The following is a 23,882-nucleotide window of genomic DNA, read 5'->3' as shown; positions in this document are numbered from 1 at the left end:
CAGCTAGCCTGGGACTCCCAGCAATCAGTTTGCCTCTGCCTCCACAGGACCAGGATTAAAAAGCGTGTGCTCTGAGGCCTGGGATACTTTTGAGTCTCAGGAACTCCGGAGGCTGGCAGAGCGAGGGTCACTGGCTGTGAGCTACATCGCTCAGAGCTGCAGAGGAAGAAAAGTTCCTCCCTCGATTGGAGGACACAGGCTGGTCAAACGTGCAGAGGGGTCAAACTAGGAAAAGCAAATGTACTGGCTTTAAAAGTCAGGGTCAGACAGGCCTTATGGATAAAGAACTCTACTCTTTCTATGGAACATACCGGATTCCCCTTTGATGGCAGAGATGACAAGTGGGAGCCATGACAGGTCAGAGGGTAGGAGGGAAACAGTAGAGAAGGGAAAAGCATTCGATGAGACTTTAGGCTAGAGTGGCCTGTAAAGACAAGGGCTTGAACGAAAATCAAGTAGTAGCTCAGCGGCGGGACAGGAACGACCCAGGTGAGTGTGAGGCATGGAATGCCTTGGAACAAAGTCTAGTCCCAAGGAGGAGTGGAACACAAGCCCAGGAGAATGGTTAGGCCAGCTCTAGATTTTCTCAGAAGCCGGTTTCATTCTGTGTTCCTCTTGTCACATACCTGATAATGGCCTGACTCAGTGCTGGGGAAGCAGCCCGTTTCAGTGAGGACTTCAGCATTAAAAGCTTGCATACACGCAGACATGCACCCATGCACACACATCTCTATCTCTTAGCTCCTGGTAGGACATGTCTCTTTTCTGAGGAAACTTCAGCAGCAGCAACTGATTTTAACAACTCTGAAACAGCACACAGTTATTTACAGCAAATCTGAAATCGATGGAGCTCTGTAAATGCTCATTTTTTAGAACCATTCGGATTACTGCAGTGCAGTGAGCATTGCGTATGCTTCTTCCCCACCCCGAGTTCCTATCCAGGGATATGGAGTGTTCAACTCCTTTCTGCAAACCGTTTGTAAAGTAAAATGCCTGCTTTTCTTTGGCTTCTTATGTTTATCTCTTTTTGCCGAAAGCTGAACAGGGACCAGGCACTGAAGCATTGGTCTCGTAAGTGACTTCAGGGGAAAAGATGCTCCAGGTGACCTAGTCCTGGTTCTAAAGAATTGGTAGCAACCTCTGTTCTTCCACCAAAATGCTACCTTCATCCTCAGACACAGCACAGCGCCCCTATTCCAGGTAGCTACCCTGGGCATTTTCTAAAGTCCCACAGTCTCTGGAAGTGCTAGCTCCTAAGAGCATGTGCTCTGGGTGACTGTAATCTTGTAGTTATCTCCAGCCTGGCTACAGGTACCTTAAGGATGGGTAATTTGGTCTTCCCTCAGTGACGAGCACAGTGTATATACAGGCTTTCGATAAATCTTTAAGCACAGCATGAACAACTCAGTGGTCAGAGCTGGAGAAGAGAAGCAGGATGGGGTGGGACAGTCCTGGGGAGTCAGAAGAGCTTCGTCAGAGAGGGCTGAGAACATGGCTCAGTGTTAAGATAAAAAGCTTGGCATACCAGCATGAAGACCAGAGTTCAAATCCCCAGCACCCATATAAATGCCATGGTGGGTGTAGTGGCCTGCCAGCACTTGGGAGGAAGAAACAAGGGGTTCCCTGGAGCAAGCTGGCTCACCAAACTGCTGAACTAGTGAGCTCTGGTCAAGCAAGTAAAAGTGCAAAAAAAAAAAAAGTGTGCGTGTGTGCAATTATATTCATTCTCTCTCTCTCTCTCTCTCTCTCTCACACACACACACACACACACACACACACACACACACTTCATCACACCTGCAGAAGGTCAAGCTATGGTAAAGTGAGGCCAAAGTCCAAGCTTGAAATTTACATGTCAGCTGAGACACTGGTGTTCAAACTTTTTAGGGGGCTGGGGGTAGAGCGCTTGCCTAGGAAGCGCAAGGCCCTGGGTTCAGTCCCCAGCTCCGAAAAAAGAACCAAAAACAAAAAAAAAAACAAAAAAACAAAACAAAAAAAAACCCCAACTTTTTAGGAGCTAAATGCTTCCCTACCCTAAACTAAGTGTTCCGTCAAGTTCCAAAACATAAAACAGATTAGATTAAAAACAGTTCCAGGCTAGGTGTGGTGGCACACGACTGGGAAAAGCAGACAGATCTCTTGAGTTCTAGGCTAGCCTGGTCTATGTAGTGAGTTCCAGGACAACCAGGGCTATATATGTAGTGAGACCCTGCCTCAGAAAAACCGCAAAGCAGCAACAGCAATGCCCCCCAAAGCCAAATAAAAGAATTCCAAACTTTATAAACACAATTGCTTCAATATTTACCTAGGGCTCAATCATGGCTATAAAACTTCACATTCCTTGATATTTAAATTATTTACTATTTATCTGTATGAATATTTTGTCTGCATGTATGTCAGTGTACCACATATGCACCCGGTGCCCTGGGAGGCCAGAGAGTGTATATGTGCCTTGGAATTGTGGTTATATATGGTTGAGGCATCATTGGGTGCTAATAATTGAATCCCATTCTTCTGGAAGAGAAGCCAGTGTTCTTCACCATTAAGCCATCTCTCAAGCCCCCTCTTTTGATCTTTAAACAAATGTGAAAACACCTGAAGGCAAGGATGACCTTTTGTTTGTTCCCTTTGGCCCTGTTTGTACAGTAGGGGAATAATCTCTCTTGGCAAGGATGAGCAGGTACCAGCGGTAACCACTTTCAAACATCTTAAGACCCAATTCACTTTAGTAGATGGGAGAAGAGGAATTAAACTGCATAAATTTCACCTACTCTTGCAACATGAGTTAATTAGTGCATAGTTAGGTAACACACAGGTCACTACTGTGTCAGGCTTTGCTATGTAATAGTAGGGTTTATTTAATTTTGCTGTAGTTTAAAAACACAATATACAACTATATATTTGTTCTAGTCATTTCAGTGGCTGTAAAAACACAATGATCTCCCCTGCTCACCAAATGCAATTCAGGAAAGAAAGGATGCTTACTTGGTATATAATTCCAATTATCACCCAGCATTTTGGAAGAAGGCAGGGACTCAAACAGTTTGCCACAATCATATTCACAGTCAATAGCTAAGAGCTGCCTATTTGCACAGACATCTCTCTCTACTCTTACAGTTTAGGTCTAGCCTAGGGAATAATGCTACCCACAATGGGTCGGGTCTTCCTATATCAATGATCAAGAAAATCTCCCACAGATAAGCCACAGGCCAACCAACTTGGTCTCAATCAAGATGCTCTTTGCAGATGATACAGGTTGTAGTAAGTTGACATTTAAAACTAATCTTCAGAGTGTGTGTGTGTGTGTGTGTGTGTGTGTGTGTGTGTGTGTTATATACAGAAGCTCATTTAAGTATTCCCTAACATGTTACGTTATATAATCAATAGTTCCATTGCTGTAGATAAACACAAACATGTCAACATAAAAACTCACCAGGAATTCCTGGATGCTCATAGCAGCACAATTACACAAGTCCATGAGCCCAAGAACCGGTGGATGTTCAATAAAATACAATGTTAATCAGCCTTCAGAAGAAAGGCTCATCTCAGATAAAGTCCTGAGATGTGCTACAAAATGACCCTTGAGGCTATCCTGCTAAGATACAGTAACTAGGAATCCATCGAGATACAACGTCCAGGACAGCAAATTCACAGACGGAGAGCAGATTAGATTAGAGGTTGCCAGGGAACAGGGACTATCAGTGACTACAGGGTTTCTTTAGGAGGTGATGAAAGTTTTCTAAAATCAGATTGCAATGACGGCTATATAATGCGTGAGCGCACAGTAAGTGTAGCATTCACTGGATTTAGCAAGCACATGGCATGTGAAGTTTACTGCAAAAGAACTGCTAAAATATTTATGTAGGATATATGAAATCTATGTATGCACAAGACACACACTGAAAACAAATTAGCCATCTGTGGGACTCTACAAGCCTTTGCTGAGACCTTCAGAATGCCACTTGGATAACTTCAGGTGGAGCTCAGTTTCTTCTTACTGGAACGATGGAGACTTAGAGGTTGCATGGCTTGCTCATGTTAGAGGTGAGGGCAATAAAGATTAGGGACTACTGTAACACTAATGGTTCCTCTGCGCCCTGGGTGATGGGTTGAATGTGCCTAGGCCAGGGAGTAGCACTATTAGGAGGTGTGGCCTTATTGGAGTAGGTGTATCACTGTGGGCTTGGGTTTTAAACCCCTCATCCTAGCTGCCTGGAAGCCGGTCTTCTCCTAGCAGCCTTCAGATGAAGATGTAGAACTTCTTCAGCCATCCTTCCTGCTCCACCCCCTGCCTGGATGCTGCCCTGCTCCTGCCTTGATGATGATGGACTGAACCTGTGAACCTGTAAGCCAGCACCAATTAAATGTTCTTATAAGAGTTGCCTTGGTCATGGTTGTCTGTTCACAGCAATGAAACCCTAAGACAGAAAGAAGTTGGTCCCAGGGACTGAGGTATTGCTGTGATAGGCCTGATCATGCTTTTATTTGGAAGAATGTAGATTTTGGGACTTTGGGTTTGGAAAGCAGTGGAATGCTTTTTCTGAGGCTTCCTAGTAGGAATGAGCTATCTTAATAGGAATATGGAAGACTTTGTTGCTGAAGGTGATTTGAACTGTGGAAGCCTGGCCTTAGAGGTTTCAGAGAACAATTTCAGTATGTGGCCTAGAGACTTGTTTTTGTGGTATTTTCCTGAAGAATGTGGCTGCTTTTCACCCTTGTCTGGAGTCAGCCTGAGGCTAAATCTAAGTTGAAGAAAATCAGATTAATTGCTTTGACAAAGGAGGTCTCAAAACAACCCAGTTTAGGCTCTGTATTGTGGTTTCGTCTCATGGAGAGTGTTTTTGATGAAACAGCTTAAAAAGAAAAAAACAGGCAGTTAAGTTTCGCTGTTGGGCTGCACTGAGAGGGAGGGAGAGCTAAGGAGCCGGGCCAAGACTGAAGTGTCAGCTTGTTACTCCTGGACCAGAGGCAGGGATGGTTGGCTATGGTGCCAAAGGCAATGGTGGAGGTGGTGGCGGCAGGATCAGTGTCAGGATTTGTCACTTGTGTCCTGATCAGCCTTTCGAACGTCATCGAGATCTGTTTCCAGCTCCAGATTGAACACCTGTGTCCAAGTGACCCCAATGCCAAATACCACAGAATCTTCCAGGCGGCCAAGCATATTTTGTAAGAGGAGGGTCCAAGAGCGTCCTGGAAAGGACATGTTCCAGCCCAGATTCTGTCCATAGGCTACGGAGAGGTCCAATTTTTGGCCTTTGAAGAACTGACTGAACTGCTTTACCGAGCCAACTTGTAATCAAACCCACCAATTCTCAGTGCACTTTGTACATGGTGGCCTGTCTGCCGGTACAGCCACCCTCACCGTGCACCCTGTGGATGTGCTACACACCTGCCTAGCAGCTCGGATCTATAACAATCTGCAAGAGGCCATACGGACCATGTATAGGACCAAGGGCCCCTTCATCTTCTACAAAGGCTTGACCCCCACCATGATCACCATCTTCCCCTCTATGGGCCTGCAGTTCTCCTGCTGCCACTCATTATTGAACCATGCCTATGACTGGGTCATACCTACAGACAGAAGCAAACAGGGAACCTTAAAAACCTGCTTTGTAGCTGTGGATCTGGAGTCATCAGCAAGATCCTTACATATCCCCTGGACCTCTTCAAGAAGCCCCTACAGGTGGGTGGGTTTGAACATATCCTATCTGCCTTTCGCTGGCTGCAGAGCTATGGGGACCTCCTAGACATCTCCACACAGAGGTTCTTCAAGGGTCTGTCCCCAGTCTGATGAAGGCTGCACTCTCCACTGGCTTCATGTTCTTCTGGTATGAGCTCTTCTGTAACCTCTTCCATTGCATAAGGGGGGAAGACAGTTGTGAGGCAGGAGGGGCGTACGGTCTACACTTGGAGGCACCTCCCCCAACAAGACTTGACTCTGAGTTTATACCAAACAATGGCTACAGCCTGGTTGGCCTTCTAGGCCAGCCGCCATGAGCATGAGGAGTCATCCAGAGCTGCAGGCAGAGAAAGCAGAAGAAGGCAAGGGCCTTCTGAACAGAACGAAGAGAAAAGGGAGTGCTCTCACTGTAGAAAGAAGGTCGTGGGGAAGGAGACTGGTGCATCTCACCTCTGACCACCTCAACCCGAAAGGAACTGGCCATCTTTTTTTTTTTCGTAGTCCTGATTTTGGGGAGAATACTTCTAAGTCCTGGAAGGACCATACTGGAGTGCAGACAGATGGGGTTGGGCTCTTTGCTGAATTCTAACCTCCACAACTTGGTCTGCTTTTACTGCCAACTTATTTACTAGACATTAAAGTAAAAGGAGAAAAAGAAAAGAAAAGAATACAATATATGGTTCTAGTATTAAAGGGACACTAGGAAGTAGAATCCTAAGGGAATGGCGACCTCAAATTAAGTTCAGGCAAAGTGGTGCACTTTTAATCCTAGGAGACAGAGCCATGCAGATCTCTAAGTTCAAGGTCAATCTACAGAGCAAGAGCCAAGACAGCCAAGCTTAGGCAGTGAAGGAGCTGGAAAACAGAAAGCTGGTGATAATGTAATAGAACAAGGGGGCCATGTTCCAGCTCCTGAAGGCAGCAGAACTCTGCAGCTTCAGCCATGTGGCTCTGGCTTTACAGTCAAGAGGAAAAGGAGACTCCTGGGACAATTGACGCTGGTCAGCTGGAGCTGAGGAAGAGATCAGCATCACTGAGGTGAAATCTTCTGGGAAGTGTCTTTTGGGAGCACAAAGAAGTTGTGCTCCAGAGATAGTCAAGGTTCTACCTCATGCTGCAGCTGGACTTGGTAATGTGTAAGAGTCACCCCCAGGTGGTACTGGGTTTGAAGGTATGAAGGGATCTCACAGAGAACAGCTGAGGCTTGGCACTGTGAGAGGCCATGGAAGGCCATTGGTGAAGGTACAGCTTCGGTTACAGCTGACAGCTCAGGACTGAAGGGGCCACGCAAAGATGTTGAAGCTTAGCACAAGAAGGAAGCCTATATGAGAGGCTATTGGTGAAGCCTAGCGCAGCATTTAAGAGTCCAGTGTATTGGAGATGCCAGTACCATGGGAGGATCACCAAGAACAGAAGCAGCAGCGGAGTGGAGTCCACCAGAGTCTAGAGTGCTACAGAGGACAGAGCTGGAGAAGTGAAGCCAGCCCTTTTGAGAAGCCCAGAAGATCATGTGTGGATCCCAGATATTGGAACAAGAAGCTGTAACGCTGAGGTTACCTTGGAGAACCCAAGATGTTTGAGATGCCAGAGCCGTGGGCTATCTGCTGAAGAAAGCTAATAGGGAGTGGAACCAGCCTGGGAGAAAGAAGTTTGACGCAGTCAACGAAGATGGAGGAGGAGTTGGAGACCTGAAGACGGCTTTGGTATCAGAGAGGAGATGTAGCGTTTGGAGTTTGCCCAGCTGCTTTCCTGTCTTGCTTAGGGGATTACGGTTAAGTGATTGGATGACTCTCAGAAGAGACTTCGAACTTTGGACTTTTACCCTTGTTGAGATTGTTATAGACTATGGGGACTCTATGTAGTTTTAAATTATGCTATGCTTAGGTGTGGCCTCCCTAGACTCTTGTGTCTGGACAAGCTTAAGGGGGCCAGGGAGTGGAATGTGGTGGTTTGACTATGCTCAGCCTAGGGAGTGGCACTATTTGGAGCTGTGGCCTTGCTGAAGTGGGTGTGTCACTGTGTGCTTGGGCTTTAAGACCTACGTCTTAGCTGCCTGGAAGCCAGTCTTTTCTATTTGCCTTTAGAACAAGATGTAGAACTCTCAGCTCCTCCAGCGTCATGCCTGCCCGGACACTGCCATGCTCCCACCTTGATGGTGATGGCCTGAACCTCTGAACCTGTAAGCCAGGCCCAATTAAATGTTGTCCTTATAACAGTTGCCTTGGTCATGGTGTCGTGTCTGTTCACAGCAGTAAAACTAAAACTAGGACACCAAGCAAGCTGTCACTGTCCCCATCACCACAGATGCACTAATGTGCACGGTTTCAGGGTGAAGCTATGAAGAGAAGAATGAGAGACTTTGGTCATTGTTCTAAGCACCACATACTGGTTACAACGTTCCTTAATGGTCACCAGACAGGGCTTCAGATGCAGGTTAGCATTAGAGGAGTATGGGACCTCAGGTTCTAATGGTGTGGGCAGCAGATGGGTGTTCCACACCTGTAGAAACTTTTGCCTGTGTTCTGTGGGGCCCAGGCCAGGCTCCACCACAGTGGTTCTCAGCCTTCCTAATGCTGTGACTTTTAATACCTCTCCTGGTATTGGGTGACCCCATCCTTAAAGTTATTTCATTGCTATTTTATAACTCTAGTTCTGGTTATGAATCATAATGTAAGTATCTGATATGCAGCCCCTGTGAAAGGGTCATTGGACCTCCAAAGGGGGTTGTGACTCACAGGCTAAGTCCATGTCTCTAGAGCGACAGTAAGTGACAAGAGAGCTGAGAGGAAAGCTGAAAGACAAGAGTGGGAGATAAGACCCACATCTGGAAAATGGGTAGATACCTAAGAGTTGCAAGGAGAAATACCACTTAGCCATACTCAACGGAAACATGGGGATTGCAAGATGGGCTTTAGGTAGCTTTACCAAGAAATTGGCATGTCTAAAAACAGGCAAGGCAGAAAAGAACAGCACACACCATGAAAAGGGCTCCATCAACCTCCTTCTGCTCTGGGGTTAAAAAAAAAAATCACCAGAAGTTAAACTTTTCATTTGTTTATGAGCCACACGTCCTACTGGATCAAGCACCCACTACAAGGCAGCAGGGGCACAAGGACAGTGAATGATCTGATTGGCAGACGCAATTACAAGAGAATTAAAAAATAAACTAGAGTAAATGCTGTTCTCTAGGTGCCAGAGGCAGGACAGGCCCCCAGCCCAGCCTGAGGGTGATTACATGGAGGTAATCCAAGACTTCCTGGAAGCTGGTGTGGGGATGAACCTGAGTCAGGTCGTTAACCAGGGTGGGAAAATCATGCCCAGGCACACCTTGAGTGTGCATTGCGCACACAGACAGACAGACAGACAGACAGACAGACATACGGACGGACGGACGGACGGACGGACACACACACACACACACACACACACACACACACACACACACACCATAAGCATTATCAAATCTGTGTGAGAGTGCAGGAGTTTGTTTTCTGTTCTTGTTTTCCTTATGGGAAAGGCTCTCAACCTTTCTCCTGCAAAGCACAGCTGCCCCTGCCTCTGGTTCTTGTTTCAAGCTCGGTCTGGGTTTTCAAAGCCCTTTAAAGGTGAGGCCTCGGAGCCCTGAGACATCAGACTCATCCTGACGCTGAACTGTGCCTGTTAAATAAGCTTGGGCTTTAAGGCCTTGTACTCATCGGGAACTCATTTGTCCTGAGTTCATAGAACTCTCGGGCCTCGGTGTCAGCTATTAGCACAATGAAAGCGTGCTGAAATGTCGCAGGTCAACTAGGGAGACATGGAACTCCTACACCGGTAAGGTTCAGAAACAGCCCTGTCCATCAGTCCCTCAGGGGGCAGGTGTGGCCCCTCCAGGGGGCAGGTGAGGCAGAGAAGTCATATTTTTCATGTGGTCACACAGTCCTTACTTAATACAGCACTTAGGTTTTAAGGAGGGCATCGGAACCAATCCTGTGTTGGTTCCTCAGGGGGGATGAGATGGATGTATCAAGCCTTCTGCTACGAGTTGACAATGTAGTGCTAACTTCTCAGAGCATCTCAGTGTGAGCGCCCTTGAGTTTCACTTTGCAGATGGAGAAAGTGAAGCTCCCACAGGGTCAGAGCCAAGAGCCAAGAGAAGGGATATGTCTGAGGTCCCGTTTTTAAAAGGTGCACACGCTGTGCCTTGCAAAGCAGCCCTTCAGTGTCTCCAGGAAAACGTGAGGGCTCTTTTAGAGAGAGGGGAGCTGGCAGGGACAGAAGGCTGTCTCACCATCCTGTCCCCTCACTGGGGCTTGCTGCCCCTTCTGATAGTGGCTCCCTATGCTGAGTCAGTCTGAAGGCCAACATAAAGAACTCATCCAGGCAAGACTCACTCACCCTGCAGGGAGCTGTCTATACTACACAGAGAAGCAGGCCCTAATCATTACGGGAGATGATTAGAGTCTGTCTGTGTCTGTGTCTGTGTCTGTCTCTGTCTCTCTCTCTCCCTGTCTCCCCCCCACACACACACATGCGCACACAGACATGCGCACACAGACATGCACACACACACACACACACACACACACACACACACACACACACACACATACTGTCTACGTATTTATAGAGAAATAGTACCATGCTTTGATAGATACCATGATCAAGTCACATAATTAGCATATCTACCTCTGCAAACATTTGGTTTCCAAAAGTGTCTGAGAGTCTCTGAGTATCACACTACTTCAAACCCCCTTAGTACTTACTCCAGCGCCGATCTCCCTTCTGCTCCTTTTAACGTCTTGCCATTCCTCCTAAAGTTTGCTTCAAAAGAAGCGAAGCTCTTTCCAGCCGCGTCTGCCGAAAGCAAGCTCTTCCACCTTCAGCTTCAAAGCTGTTTCCATTGGAAGTGACTTTGCCAAGGGGGTTGGGGGTGGGGGTGCAATCTAAGCTTTGCTCGGGTGAGAAGAAATGACTGGGGTTAAGCAGTAAACCTAAGAATGCTGGGCTGCTGGGCTGGGCTGGGCTGGGCTGGGGATAGCTTTACCCCTAGAGTTCTGGGGTGCCACCATCAGAGAGGCAGCTGTCTTAGAAGCAGGTGAGAGATGACGTGTGCTCCACGATGTGATCAAGTCTGTAGGAAACTGCAGCCCAGTAGAAAGACTGTAGCATGGGAAGCTAAATAATTCTGCTGGGAGCTGCAGCAGAGGGCACCGGATGATCCAAGCAGGGAATTCAACACACCAAGAGAATGGGTGAGCTGTTTTCCTCCAGGCTCTGCCACAAGCCTGAGCCACAGTGCCGCTGTTCATCCAGATCTGCTATGGTGAAACATAGTCATGCTTACCATTGTGACCACGTCCAAGTGTGCTGCTTACTGGGACTGAGGCATGCACGCACACTACCGCACAGCCCTCGCTACCATTTATCGCCTATTGCATCGCCCCAACCCCTCTGTACCCACCAAACACTAGTTTCCCATCTCCTCCAGCCACTGGCTGCCACCCTAACACTTCCACAGTTTCATCTGACTTTAAAAGACAAGGGAGAGAGGTGGAGTGGCTGTCTGTCCTGGGGCGACTCCCTTCTTCTGAAGGCTGAATGATACCCTGGCATGGGTGTCACCATACCCTAGGCCTGCCACTCCAGTGAACACGTGGCTTGTGTCCACCTTTTGGCTGTCAACAATGCTGTGGGAAACACAGGGGGACAATACTCACACTCCCCCACCCACTTTCTCAGGACAAACTGTGGCATCAGTGGGTGACCTCAAGAAGCCTCACTAGTGAAAGGAACAGGGAGGGACAGCCTCAGGAAGTCCACTGTCTTCCTTCCCAGTGATTGATGGCATCCTGGGAGCCATTAGCCTACCTTCTCAGTCATGTTTAAGGGTGGTTGTAAATGTCGAAGCTGACCAAGAGCTTGTATCTCTATATTATCAGGTTCCCTTTCCTCCCATCCTCCAGTCACACCTCCAGACAAATGTCCCCTTTCCTTCAAGAAGGCAGGACCACACAAAGACACCTCTAAAAAACTGAATGCAAGCCCTGGGTTACAGTCATCCCTTCTGTCCTTCTCTCAACATTCTCTGCAGGTAGAGCCCCTGGTGGCCTCTGCTATGTCTCATCTGTATCCCTGCACTGGTAGGGTCGGCATTCAGGTCTGGCTCTGCTAGGAGCTTATCAGTCCGTGGAGGACACCTGTGAGCCCTCTGCAGCGCACTTTTAAAACCACTAATAAAACTGCAGAGCGAAAGCACATAGTAGTCAGGAGAGACTCCGAATGGACAAATTGCTTTTGGAAAGCAGTGGCCCACAGCTGTACTCTCCAGAGTCTGAGGACTCCTAGGGTTGATGAGCACGGTGAGGCGCCAGCTCCTTCAGCCCATCTCGGTTCTCTTCACGATGTGGCTGCACATATTTCTCTCACACATAGGAAACGCCCATGAAGTCTCCAGAAGTAGCCTGGATAGACTTCATTTTTACTCAATTAAAGAAGACAGAATGGAAATTACCATAAAGCAAGCATAAAAAATATTAAAGCATGCTCCCAGGAGATTAAGGGAAATAATTTCCGCTGATAGCGATCTTGAGGCAAGTGAATCCTATCAGATGAATCAAGCGCAGGCACAAGGGTGATCAGGTTTCTATTTCCAGCTTTTTGTCTCCCGGTGAAGTCATATTCAGAGCTGGTTCCTACTCCTAGGTTTGCTTTGTTATAAAGTGGGCAGAAGAAACCACCTCCCTGTTCCAGAGGATACTCAGCAGCACAGACTGCAGGGCACACCGACTCTGGACAAGGAGCTGCTGCGGGCAGAACTCAGCCATTCCCAGCCACACATTGAATGGGACACAGGATGAGCACACTGTATCAGTTCATGAATAAAATTCACCCTCCTAAAGTGCATGCTGTCCCGTCTCTAATTTAAAAAACTACTTACGATATGTGCACACAATATAATTGATAGCGCCAGATCCACCCATGAGTGTACGTGCACTGGTCACCTCTAGAGGTGGTTTAATGGGTCACCTGACTCCACGCACAGGCCTAAGGAGAGCTGGCCCATTGCTAACCCTGCCAAGTGAAGTTCATTCCCCACACTGTTTCTGGGAGGTATGAGGTGGAAAGGGCCCCAGGGACTTCAGGAGAAAAAGTTCCTGAGGCAGTTCCACTTCCTTCCAGGAGTGTGCCGAAAGCTAACCAGGCTACCGATGGGGCAAGCATGATGCTTAAGAACTCCACCCCAGACCAGCAGAATGGCCTCTCAGTCTGGAGTTTTATTTTTTAAATAACATTCACATTGTGTGTACTGTGTGTGCAGAGGCCACCTGTATGTGTAGAGGTCAGAGGACAGATTCTGGCAATCGAGTTCATAGTGTCGTGTGGCTTTGCTAGTGATGTCTTTACTTGCTAAGCCAGCTTACCAGCCCAGCCCTAGAACTTGAGATGTGATCCAACTGGCTCCCTATGCCTCAGTTTTTCAAGAGAAGAATGGGATCGATCGTAAAGACACATACTACATACACACCAATGTTTTAAAGACACATACTACATACACATCAATGCTTTAGACACATACTACATACACATCAACGCTTTAGACACATACTACTACATACACACCAATGTTTTAGACACACGTACTACATACACACCAATGCTTTAAACATACATACTACATACACACCATTTTAAAGACACATACCACATACACACCAACGTTTTAGACACATACTACTACATACACACCAACGTTTTAGACACACATACTACATACACACCAATGTTTTAGATACACATACTACATACACACCAATGTTTTAGACACACATACTACATACACACCATTTTAAAGACACATACTACACACACACCAATGCTTTAAACACATACTACATACACACCAATGTTTTAAACACATACATCATACATGCTAATGTTTTAAAGTAATTGCCTTTAAATCTTGTTAAAGAAAACCTATACTGATGAACATCCATGTTGACATAGCAAAAGGTTGTGAGAAACCTATACATGCTCATCCATGTAGCTTCCCAGTCTGAGAAGACCCTCCGTCTCAGTGACTACAGCCTGCTTTTGGTGTTAACTGCCCACACCGACAAGCTGTCCTCCTGCAGTTCATCCCTGCTGGCCTCAACTGGACACACCTCCATGTCCGAGCCTGCAACATCTGTACTCCAAACACTTGTTCCTCCCAGCCCCCTTCACTGCCCCTCTTCCTCCACACGGTGTGACCCCTTTGTGATCCTCTTCACTCAACTTCCAAACATGCTCTTTCCACTTGCTGCCTCCCAAATCTTCTGACTCCATTTTCAAGCCCGCTCCTAAGACCTCCTCACTACCAAGCTCCAGTGAGCCTTCCTCAGTGTCCAAGAGGTGTCTGCACAGATGGCTCTCACTCACATGCCAACCTCAGCCCCCTCCCTGCTCCCTCAAGTTGCTCAACCTCAGGAGAGCCAGGTCACAACCCCAACAGTCACTTCTGAAGCCCTTCACCGACATGGCCTCCTCAGTGCATCACCACAATCTTGTGTACTTCTGACCTTGAATCATCCATACTCTTGCCCACTCCCACTGACCAGGCACTGACCCTCCTGTTCAGCCTCCTGAGTTGCCAGTACGGGCAAAGCTTCAAGCCCATGACTCTCTCCTTGCATCCAAAAATGCTTCAGGGGTTGGAGCTGTAGCTCAGTTGAGAACACACTTCCCTAGTAAGCATTAAGCTCTGGGTTCAGTCCCAGCACCACCTAAAACCAGATATGGTGGTGAATGCATGAAGGTGGAGGCAGGAGGATGCAGTTTAAGACCATACTTGGCTACATATGGAGATTGAGGCCAACCTGGGCTACATGAGATCTGAAGTCCACAGGGCATGAACAGTCTTGTCACAGCTCCCTGATGCAGTCCCCCCCCCAAATGTGCTCTCTCAACTGCTCCCTGGCCTTGGCACCCCTTCCTCCACTCCTCACCAGCTGCCAGGAACTAAGACTCTTCTGAAAGCTCTCCCTGACTCCTCCCATGTGCCGCAGAGACTTCTCCAACCCTTCCCGAGGACAGCCTTTAAATTTAGTGTTCTTCTAGGACATTTAATGTGGGTTATATTTGTAATATAAATATACTGCACCTTAGGTTTATTTACGCCTTTGTCCCCTGTGTAGGACAGCATGTTTCCTGAGGGTAAGAATGGAGGGTTTTTTCCTTCAATGCCCTATGCCCAGTCTTTGGCACACACGTACAGACACACACACACACACACACACACACACACACACACACACACACACACACACATGCACCCCAGAAGGAACCTATGAAGAACATCGTCAGGTCTGTGGAAGGACTTGGGATTTAGCTGTCTAATGTCTGCCTGTCTTTGTTCCTGGGTCTGCCAAGGTGTGAGCAAACAGCTCCCACTGCCACAATGAGGGCCCATGCTTTCCCCCAACCAGGATCCCCCGGAATGTGCCCACATAAGTCCTCTACCCCTCGGCTGTGAGGTAAGAGCAGGAAACACAAGGCCTCGTCCTCAGTCTGAGGTTCCTCTCTTGGTGAGAGTCCCTTCTGAATGAACCACGGCCAGAGTGGAAATGGCACTCACCACATTGCCAGGCTACTTGGGAGGCAAAGAGAAGCCAAATCCCTTTGAGCCTGGGAGCCTCATGCAAGACCTCAGTAAAAGTAAACACTTTGCCCCCAAATCCCTGACTGGCACTTTGTGTTGAGTGCTGTGCTCCCAGCCCTTAAGAGTCGCCCCCAAAGAAGGAAAATGAGTGTTCTTCAATGGAGTGACAATGAATGTCAACCACAGCCTGGGACAGCCCTTCTCAGGAGCCAACACAAATCAGATCCCACAGTTTTTCATGGCCTTTTGTTTTTTGTTGAGAAGAAAAAAAAAAAAAAACATGAAATTGGGTGGGTGGGGAATGGATGGGGGAGGGGAATAAACTCTAGAAAGAGTTAGGGGGTGGGAAAGAATATGATAAAAACAGTGTATGAAATTCCCAAAGTAAAAAATAAAAAAAATAAAAAATAAAAAGGCTCACCTTTGTGGCTTGTGTTTCAGTTCCATGACCTGAGCGCTCCCTAACCTCCCAACAGAGCTCTACTGCCAAGGACTAAGCATTCAAACACATGCGCCTACGTGAGACATTTCACACGCAACCCAGAGCAGTTACCTTCTTTACAACACTCTCTTGGATGTGTTCCTGACACCTGACCTTGCTGATTTAGTGACGAGCCCCCGAGCTCCCGGCACACCTGACAGGCCGTATGGGTGCTGCTGGGACATCACAGTCATCCACGGTGGTTTCCATGGCTTTCTACACACGCTCTGCCTAGCCTTGTCCCTGTCACGAACAGTCTTATGAAGAAACAACTCTGCCTGTATCTTTGGAATGGTGAGAGAGAGATAGAGAGAGATAGAGAGAGAGAGAGTGTGTGTGTGTGTGTGTTGCTGCGTGTTATGCGTGTGCTTGTGTATATTCACGCAGAGTGTAGCCAAAGTGTAGTCTCATAGGGAGGATAGAAGACAACTTCAGATGTCAACTCATGCCTTCCACCTGATTTGTGGGATCCCTTTGTCATTTAGAGGTGCAAATGCCAGAGTAGCGGTTCAGAAAGCTTCCAAGGACCTCCACCTGCGTCTATCTCCCATGCTCGCCATATGACTAGGACTGTGGGTGCACATCACCACCCCAGCTTTTTTTATACGGGTTCTAGGGATTTGAACTCAGGTCCTCACACTTGTAGCCTCCATTTTGCCATGTCTAAAGTCAAGCTTCTAGTAATCCATCAAGCTTCTACCAAATCCCTCCTTGAAAATCAGGGTATCATCGAAACCTTATCTGGGTTAATTTCTTCTTAGAAAAGAATATTTCCGGGCTGGAGAGATGGCTCAGCGGTTAAGAGCACTGACTGCTCTTACAGAGGTCCTGAGTTCAAATCCCAGCAACCACAGGGTGGCTCACAACCATCTGTAATGGGATCTGATGCCCTCTTCTGGTGTGTCTGAAAGGATTAACAGTGTACTCACATTAAATAAATAAATCATTAAAAAAAAGAATAAAAAAAAAAGAAAAGAATATTTCCAAGCAGGAGCAGACGAGAGTCCCGAGTCTCAGAGAGGAAACAAAGCCAGGGCCATGGGAAGTGTAACTACAGAACTGCCTAACAGATGTGCCTCTTAAAGAGGGCGTAAGAGTCAAACCCTCGTTTTCTTTACAGTTCTATCTTCAGATGAAACTTTTGAGAGGAATCAAGGCACCCCTGCCACAGCAGGAAAATTCTAATCTCACTGGGAGCAATACCCTTCTGTCTGGGTGCCTGTGTTAATTATTTATTCTTAAACTTAAACAGATGTCTTTTGCAGGCTCGTACAGTTGGGGTCATCTGACCGGATTCTATTTAGCAGAGCATCTCGCAACATCGCCCCAGGCAGAATCAACAGACGGGAAGAAAGAGTCTATTTTTCGCTTACAGAAAGTATATACACTGCAGAAAAATCCTCGTTTAGTCCAAGTCCACATAAAACCCAGCACAAAGGCCTATGCATGGGAATGGTGGCCTTTCCTCTCAAGGAAAGAGGGGTTTTCTGCAAACGGTGGTCCTGTGAGCATGCATTAGTTACACAGGCAGGTTAGGTCTGTCACAGGACAGGACAAATGACAACATAGGAAGAGCTCCTCCTTGGTCCACCTTGGGCTGGAAGGTGAGAGGACCCTCGTGGGATTTCCTAGGCTGCTCCACTGCAAACAGCTTACTGACTTGTCCCCCAGTACAGCATTCGTAGCAGTGGTGTTTCTGGAGGTACTCATTTTGTGCCACTCGGCTGTAAGAATGGGGTCAAAGACGGGGACAGCTGTGTGAGTAGGTTCTCAGAGCAAGGAAAAGGTCAGCGATTTCCTAAATTAGTACCTACAAAGGTATAGAGATGACCACATCCTTGTCATCGCTGCATAAAGGCAGCGATGGGTCTGAAGGCCAGAGGATGGGTCTGTCCCTATGGGCCCCACACACTGTGGCTCTCCCCTCTCTACACTTGTGGAGCATGAGCCTGTCTTAGTGCTGCTAAGGGAAGGAGAGAAACTGGCAGGCTGATTAAATATGCGTAAGTATATATTAAAGAGGGGGAGTTGGGGCAGCGCAGAATGAATGGTGCGCTCTTCTGTGACCTCCCATGGCCTCAATTCCTACTGCTGACAGTTCCACAGGCCCTGAGGGGAGCCCAGCAGGTGCCGGATAATAACTGTTCATCTGATTAGCTGCCCACTCATTAAAAAAAAAAATGACTCGAAGTTCAAACTGTAAACTGTAACAGTCAAACTGAACACACAAAGCTCGAAACAGGCTTCCCAGGCTCAGAAGTGACCCACATGGACCAAAAAGAGGCTGAAAATTTCAAAATCCTCCCTGGCCTGGTGTTGCGAATCACAGCAGTTCTGGGCCATTTCTGTCATTCCAGGTTGCAGGTGAGATGCCAGGCTCATCTCAAGCACTTAGCACACTCGGTATAGCTCGGGGCTAAAATACAGGGCGGGCACCTGCCGGTCCCTCACAAGGTTCTGAGCACCAAATCTGAATCCATGCAATCCAGCCTCACACTCAATCCTATTGGTTGGGTTTGTTGTTGTCTTTACTTTATAAACAGGAAACCAAGAGTCAGAAAGACGTGTGTGTGCGTGCATGTGTGTGTATGCAGACCTGGAGCTAGCCTCTTAGGCTAGGGCGGCACATTACTAGGGACTTGGGACTTGAGTGTCTCCGCCTCCCCGGCACTGGGATCACTGTGTGCTTCTGTGCCGGCTTTTTACACGGGTGCTGTGGATTCAAACTCAGGTCCTCATGCGTCGTCTTTGTGTCTCTGACCTCCCTTGCCAAGCACATCACAGGATGAGAACTGACTGGAGCCAAGTAGTCATGACCTCAGCTATGTGAGCACTCTCGTCCTTGGCTCCCTTTCCACAAAGGAAGAGGATGAACTCTGAAGGGGGCTGGGGAGGGATGAATGGGATTGGATGATGGCAGACTTTAAAAGAAAAGGGATGCCTTTTCTAGCCTCCATCCCCTGAAAACACAGCAATAAGCAGCCGAACAAAGTGCACAGACTCCTCATGACTCAGGCACGCTATGGGTTAGGCATGGAGCAAGCACGGTGCCCGGTACTAAGTAAATGGGGATATCCTGTCCCACGTCACAAGACAGGCATGTCACACAACTCGAGTGCATCTCTAACCACAGAACTCACCAGTAACTCCTCTACCAAACCCATGCTGTGCCCACGACAGGAAAGCACACAGTGGGAGTGGCAGTCATCCCGTGACCTGAATGTCAGAGGTGGTAGACAAGGTGACTGCTTTCCTTTCTGTTGACGACGACAAGCATGTGTCCTCTCCTGGTTCTCTGTAACCGGGTAATTCTTTTTCATCTTTGTCTACCCAGCATTTTCTTCTTCATTTTTCCAAGTTTTATCATAATTTCACTGAAATGAAATGGTCCAACCATAAGGCTAGTGTGTAGTTGAGTGTTACCAAGCACAAGGCAACTGGGATGTGCCCTTGGACATATGTGAGACCTTTTATTCAGGCATGAGTCACAGGGCTATCATCTGTGGGCTCAACCACATACCTACAGCATGTATTAAATAAGGGGTTTCAAAACACATGGAGACCAGGCTATGTACTGATGGAATGATAAAAGTATGATGAGAGAGACTCTCAGGAAGTCTGAGCCTGGTTCAGTATTCTCTAGTCAGAGTTCCAGCAGCTTTGCTAAAAATAAGTAAGAACAATGAGAATGCTTGGTCAGCAGGACTCTTACTCTAGAAAACTCACCTGTGTGGCATGTAGGCAGCTGTGAAGGGAGACAGAACATAGGCACCTGGCCCCTAAGAAGACCTCTACACACAACGTTGATGCCCTCATTCCTCTTGAGTTTCCAGTCCGCAGCTGGGAAACCTCTGGCCAACAGAAGTGTAGAGCGGAGAGGCCTCATCCTATCTCATTCTGTGTACATAGTGAGTCACCACGTGAAAGTCCACCGCCTGGCCATGGCTACACTACTGCCCAGCTGTGTAAGTCATTTTCCCTTCTGACTGGCTTAACCACATGGAAACAAACACTTCTTGGGTGTGCCTATCAGGGTCCTGTTCCTGGAGAGGCTTAACAGAGGAGGGAAGGCCCACCCCAAATACTGGTAGCACCATTTCATGGGATCCCAGACAGAAAGTAAAAGAGAAAGTAAGCTAGGTCAGGAGGAGTTCTTCTCCCTTCTTCCTGTCTACAGACACAATGTAACCACCTGCGTCCTGCCTCTGCCCAGCTCTCCACCATGCTAGAATGTAACTCCTCGAACAATAAGCCCACCCCTACACCTCCCAAGTTGCTTCTTCTCAGATATTTTGTCAGCACAAGGAAGAGAGGCTGTTTTGGTTTGATGTCCACTTAACACAAGCTAGTCATTTTGGAAGAAGAACCCTTAATTGAGAAAGTTCGCATCACCAGATTGGCCTGTGGTGACACGAACATTTCTTATTTCATGACTGATGGGGGGGGGGGGAGGCTCCAGCTCACCATAGGAGGGGCCGCCCCTGGCCGGTGGCCCTGGATGCTATAAGAAACCAGGATGTGCAAGCCAGGAGAGCAAGTCAGCAAGCAAGCAAGCAGCACTCCTCAACGGCCTCTGCTCTTGTTCCTGCCTCCAGATCCTGCCCTGGCTTCCCTCAGTGATGAACTCACAGGCTGTGGTGAAATGAACCCTTTCCTCCCCAAGGTAGTTTTAGTCATAGTGTTTTCAAGTGGCAGTGGAAACCCAGACTGAGACGGTGACAAATACACAGCTGGATGGCCGGCATGCTTGCGCCCACCACATCCTCACATGCATTTTGCTTTTCCAGGCTGAGTCTCAGGTTCTCAGTCTACTGGCATCCCAGCACCAGAGCCAGGGCAGACTATTCTCTCTGTTACCCAGTGACCCTTTGACAAGCACAAGGAAAGTCAGCTCAGCCCTCTGAGAAAGCCTTGCAGGAGCCATCAGACCATCCAACCTTATTTTATAAGGATTTACATCCAGCAAGAAAAACTGCCTGCAGCATAAGAAGACTGTCGAGACTAGACCGGGGGCTCAAATGAAAAGACACTGTTTTCAACCATAGGGAAATCCACTCCATCATGTCTGGTTCCTGGGATACTACCACATGTAGCCCAAACGAGCCCTGAAGCCCTAGATAGAAGTCTCTGTGTTTCACCTGTGCCAGGAGGTTAAAGAAAAGAGTGACCAGGGCCGGAGATGGCTACACCAGGCTGAACCAATTCTCAGTGAGGGGAGATGAAAATGCTAGAAATGTCACCTCTGTTGCTTCAGCCAGGGTTATAAAAAGAAACAGGAGACTTCCTCCCTGGGGCATCATCTGTTAATTATCATTCACAAAAGTGCTGTTTTAGAAGTATGTAGTACAATTCTTTACCCTTTTAGGGGGTGTGAGGGGAAAACAACTTCCAAATCATTTCAAACGGCATTCCAAATGGCAAAGTGATTTGTTGTCCAACTCAGTCTCAGATGAGCTTGAGAGTCATCTTTCCTGTCTGGAAAGGCGGGGGTCCACCAGCCTATATACAATGTTACTGAGTTCCTTGTATTTCAGTCTTGACTCTTCCTTTCCTGCCTCCAGAGAGCGAATGTTTAAACATTGCGAATTGTCACACCCTTTTAACCCAGCCATGCTGGTTACATTCTTTCCCTCCATCAAGTACTGCCAACAAGATACCTGGAGATAGAGCATTCCCCATGCTTCCAATCTGCCTGGCCTCTGTGAAACACTGGTGTCTGAAGCAAAGAGTAAACTTGTAAAATGTGACCTCCTTTCCCAGCACACAAAGTAGCATCCTACCAACACAGCCTTTGTCAGACGCCAAGCTGTACAGTGACCAGGGTATGTTCTTAATGGAATGTTAAGAATGTGTTGGGCACCTAGGTCCTAAAGTTGAGCCCAAAACTCATTTGGATAAAATGTTCCTCATGTCAAAGGGCAACAGTACCCAGAGGGGAAAAGATATGGCCTTCAGAGTCAGGTGGGGTCCTGGCTGGTTCTAAGGACTTGGGGAGAAGTCCAGCATGATCAGTTACCTTACTCATGTGATAGCCTTGGCCCCCCCATAAAATCTGCAGAACATTTAGGCCAGGAGTAACTACATCAAAACCCTTTGTAATTTCTGTAAGGATGGGTTCTATAAATTGACTGAAAAGAACGACTCTTTGATAAAGGGGGATGGGAGAATCCAATGTTGGGAAAGTCTTTAGCCACACAGTTAGGGTAAAAGGCAGCAGGTTAGTAAGCATGCCCACTCCCAGACTTCCGGCGAACAACAAGTAGTGATTGCGTTCCTTTCCTTGAAGAACAGCCCTATGGGCTTAACATTCCTGGTTCCCCTGGTGCACATGTGTGAGCAGTGCTCCTTCACCTGCTCCTCAGAAGGGCGCTGTTACGGAACATATTCAGAATATGCTGCTCTAGAGCCTGCCATAGATCTGAACAAAAACTTCAGTATCCAGAATGGAGTGTAGATTTTACACACACACACACACACACACACACACACACACACACACACACACACACGTGTCCCCCAAGGGCCATGTATTAAAGGTCTGTGCCCTGGTTACTAAAAGGCCTTTGGGATCCAAAGATTCCAAATTTGGGTCAAAGGTCATTGGGTCAATTACAGGGCACTGTGGAACCTGGTCTCCTCCTCACCTGTTTCCTCGCCATGAGCTGCACGGTTCTGTGCCATCACATCCTCTCTCTGGGACAGACTGCCTGCCAGTGGCCCAAAAGTAACTGAGTCAACAGATGGTAGCCTACAACCTCCCAAACGGTGAGCCAACCTCCCCATGGCTATTCGTTACAGCAACAGAAAGCTTATAACCACAGAACGTCTACATCCTGCTGGCCACAGGGAGGAAGGCTGGTGCATCCATGGAGAACTGGCTCCTACTTCTCACTGTGACTATTGACTACTGACAACTACAGTTCTGAAGACTCAAGGTGGTTCAAGGCTGGTTCCCCTGGGCACTCTAGGGCAACTTCCACGGTTGCCAGGATTCCTTAAAATTCTCTGAGCACACTAGAAACATCACACCAACCCGTCTGCCTGTCCCTGCTGCCATCTTCCTGGTCGGCATGGCCTTCTCAGGAGGACACAGTCTTTTTGCATCTGGAGCTACTCTAATTCAGCATAGACTCATCTTACGTAATTACATCTACAACAATCCATTCCTGCTAGGTCTCAAGTCCAAGACCAGTGGCCAACTGAGGTGCTATTTAGCATAATAAAGCAGACCCCTGTCTGTCCGCTTCTCCCAGCATCCCTCAGTTCCCTGTTACAGGGTATGGTTGGCACACACACACACACCCCAATAACCTGAACTCTGCAGCCCATGTTCTGCCGCCACGTTCAGCCTGGACTCTTTCCTCAGCCTACTTTCTCCCTTACATCTACAACAAAAACCTCTCTCCATTCTCTAGGGCTGACTGTCCTCTGATTTCATTTTTGTGTTCACTTTTGAAGAGGGCCCATTCTGCAATTCCAGGTGGCCATAAGGAGGGGGCGCTGTTCACCCAGGTACACCCTACAAGAGCAAGTGAAAAAAGTGCCACAAAAGTACGTGACTGCTGCCGACTCTTCCTGGAGAGTCTGTCTGTCCATCCCAGAAAAAAGGCATCAACAGACCACAATCCCACCAAGTCTAGCTAGGAGTTTATTGGGGGTAGCTTACAGGAGGCATTGGTGACCTCACAGGTGTGTCTTTGAAAGGCCTATCATACCTGTTCCTGCTCAAAAGATTCCCTGCTACCCCTGCAGTGAGATACTCTCCGTGAGGAAGCATCCAGTGGGTATCAACGCTCACACTGGTATCACAAATGGCAAGCACAGCCCAAAGACCATCTCCTCCACCTCAGGTGGCCCCTGACTTTTGCTACCCAGAGCCCAGCTGCCTTGGCAAAGAGATTGTGCTTCTCTTCTGGGTCAAGACTTGGGCCCCATTGATCTAACAGCCACTGCCTAGGTCAGACATCTGGACAGAGCTGATATTGAAGCTGCTAGCCCAGTGTCAAATATATTATACCTCAGAGCCTCGAGCAAAGTTCTAAGTGTTTGGTCAGGGGTGCAAAGGGGTCGGTGAGGAGGAACTTACAACAGGAATCAGCCAA

General features: G+C 47.8%; 1 protein-coding gene and 1 pseudogene across 3 annotated transcripts in view; one reads left to right on the top strand and one right to left on the bottom strand.

Moving 5' to 3' along the window:
* Cables1 (Cdk5 and Abl enzyme substrate 1) overlaps nucleotides 1-23,882 on the bottom strand; it is a 103,595-nt gene that overhangs the window by 68,509 nt on the left and 11,204 nt on the right.
* Nucleotides 5,000-5,997, top strand: Slc25a19-ps1 (solute carrier family 25 member 19, pseudogene 1; annotated as a pseudogene).

Source organism: Rattus norvegicus, chromosome 18, assembly GCF_021556685.1.
Source record: "Rattus norvegicus strain SHRSP/BbbUtx chromosome 18, alternate assembly SHRSP_T2T, whole genome shotgun sequence".
In the NCBI taxonomy this organism is placed as follows: Eukaryota; Metazoa; Chordata; class Mammalia; order Rodentia; family Muridae; genus Rattus; species Rattus norvegicus.
Note: the sequence above shows the minus strand (reverse complement) of the source record. Positions and strands in the feature narration are given on the sequence as shown.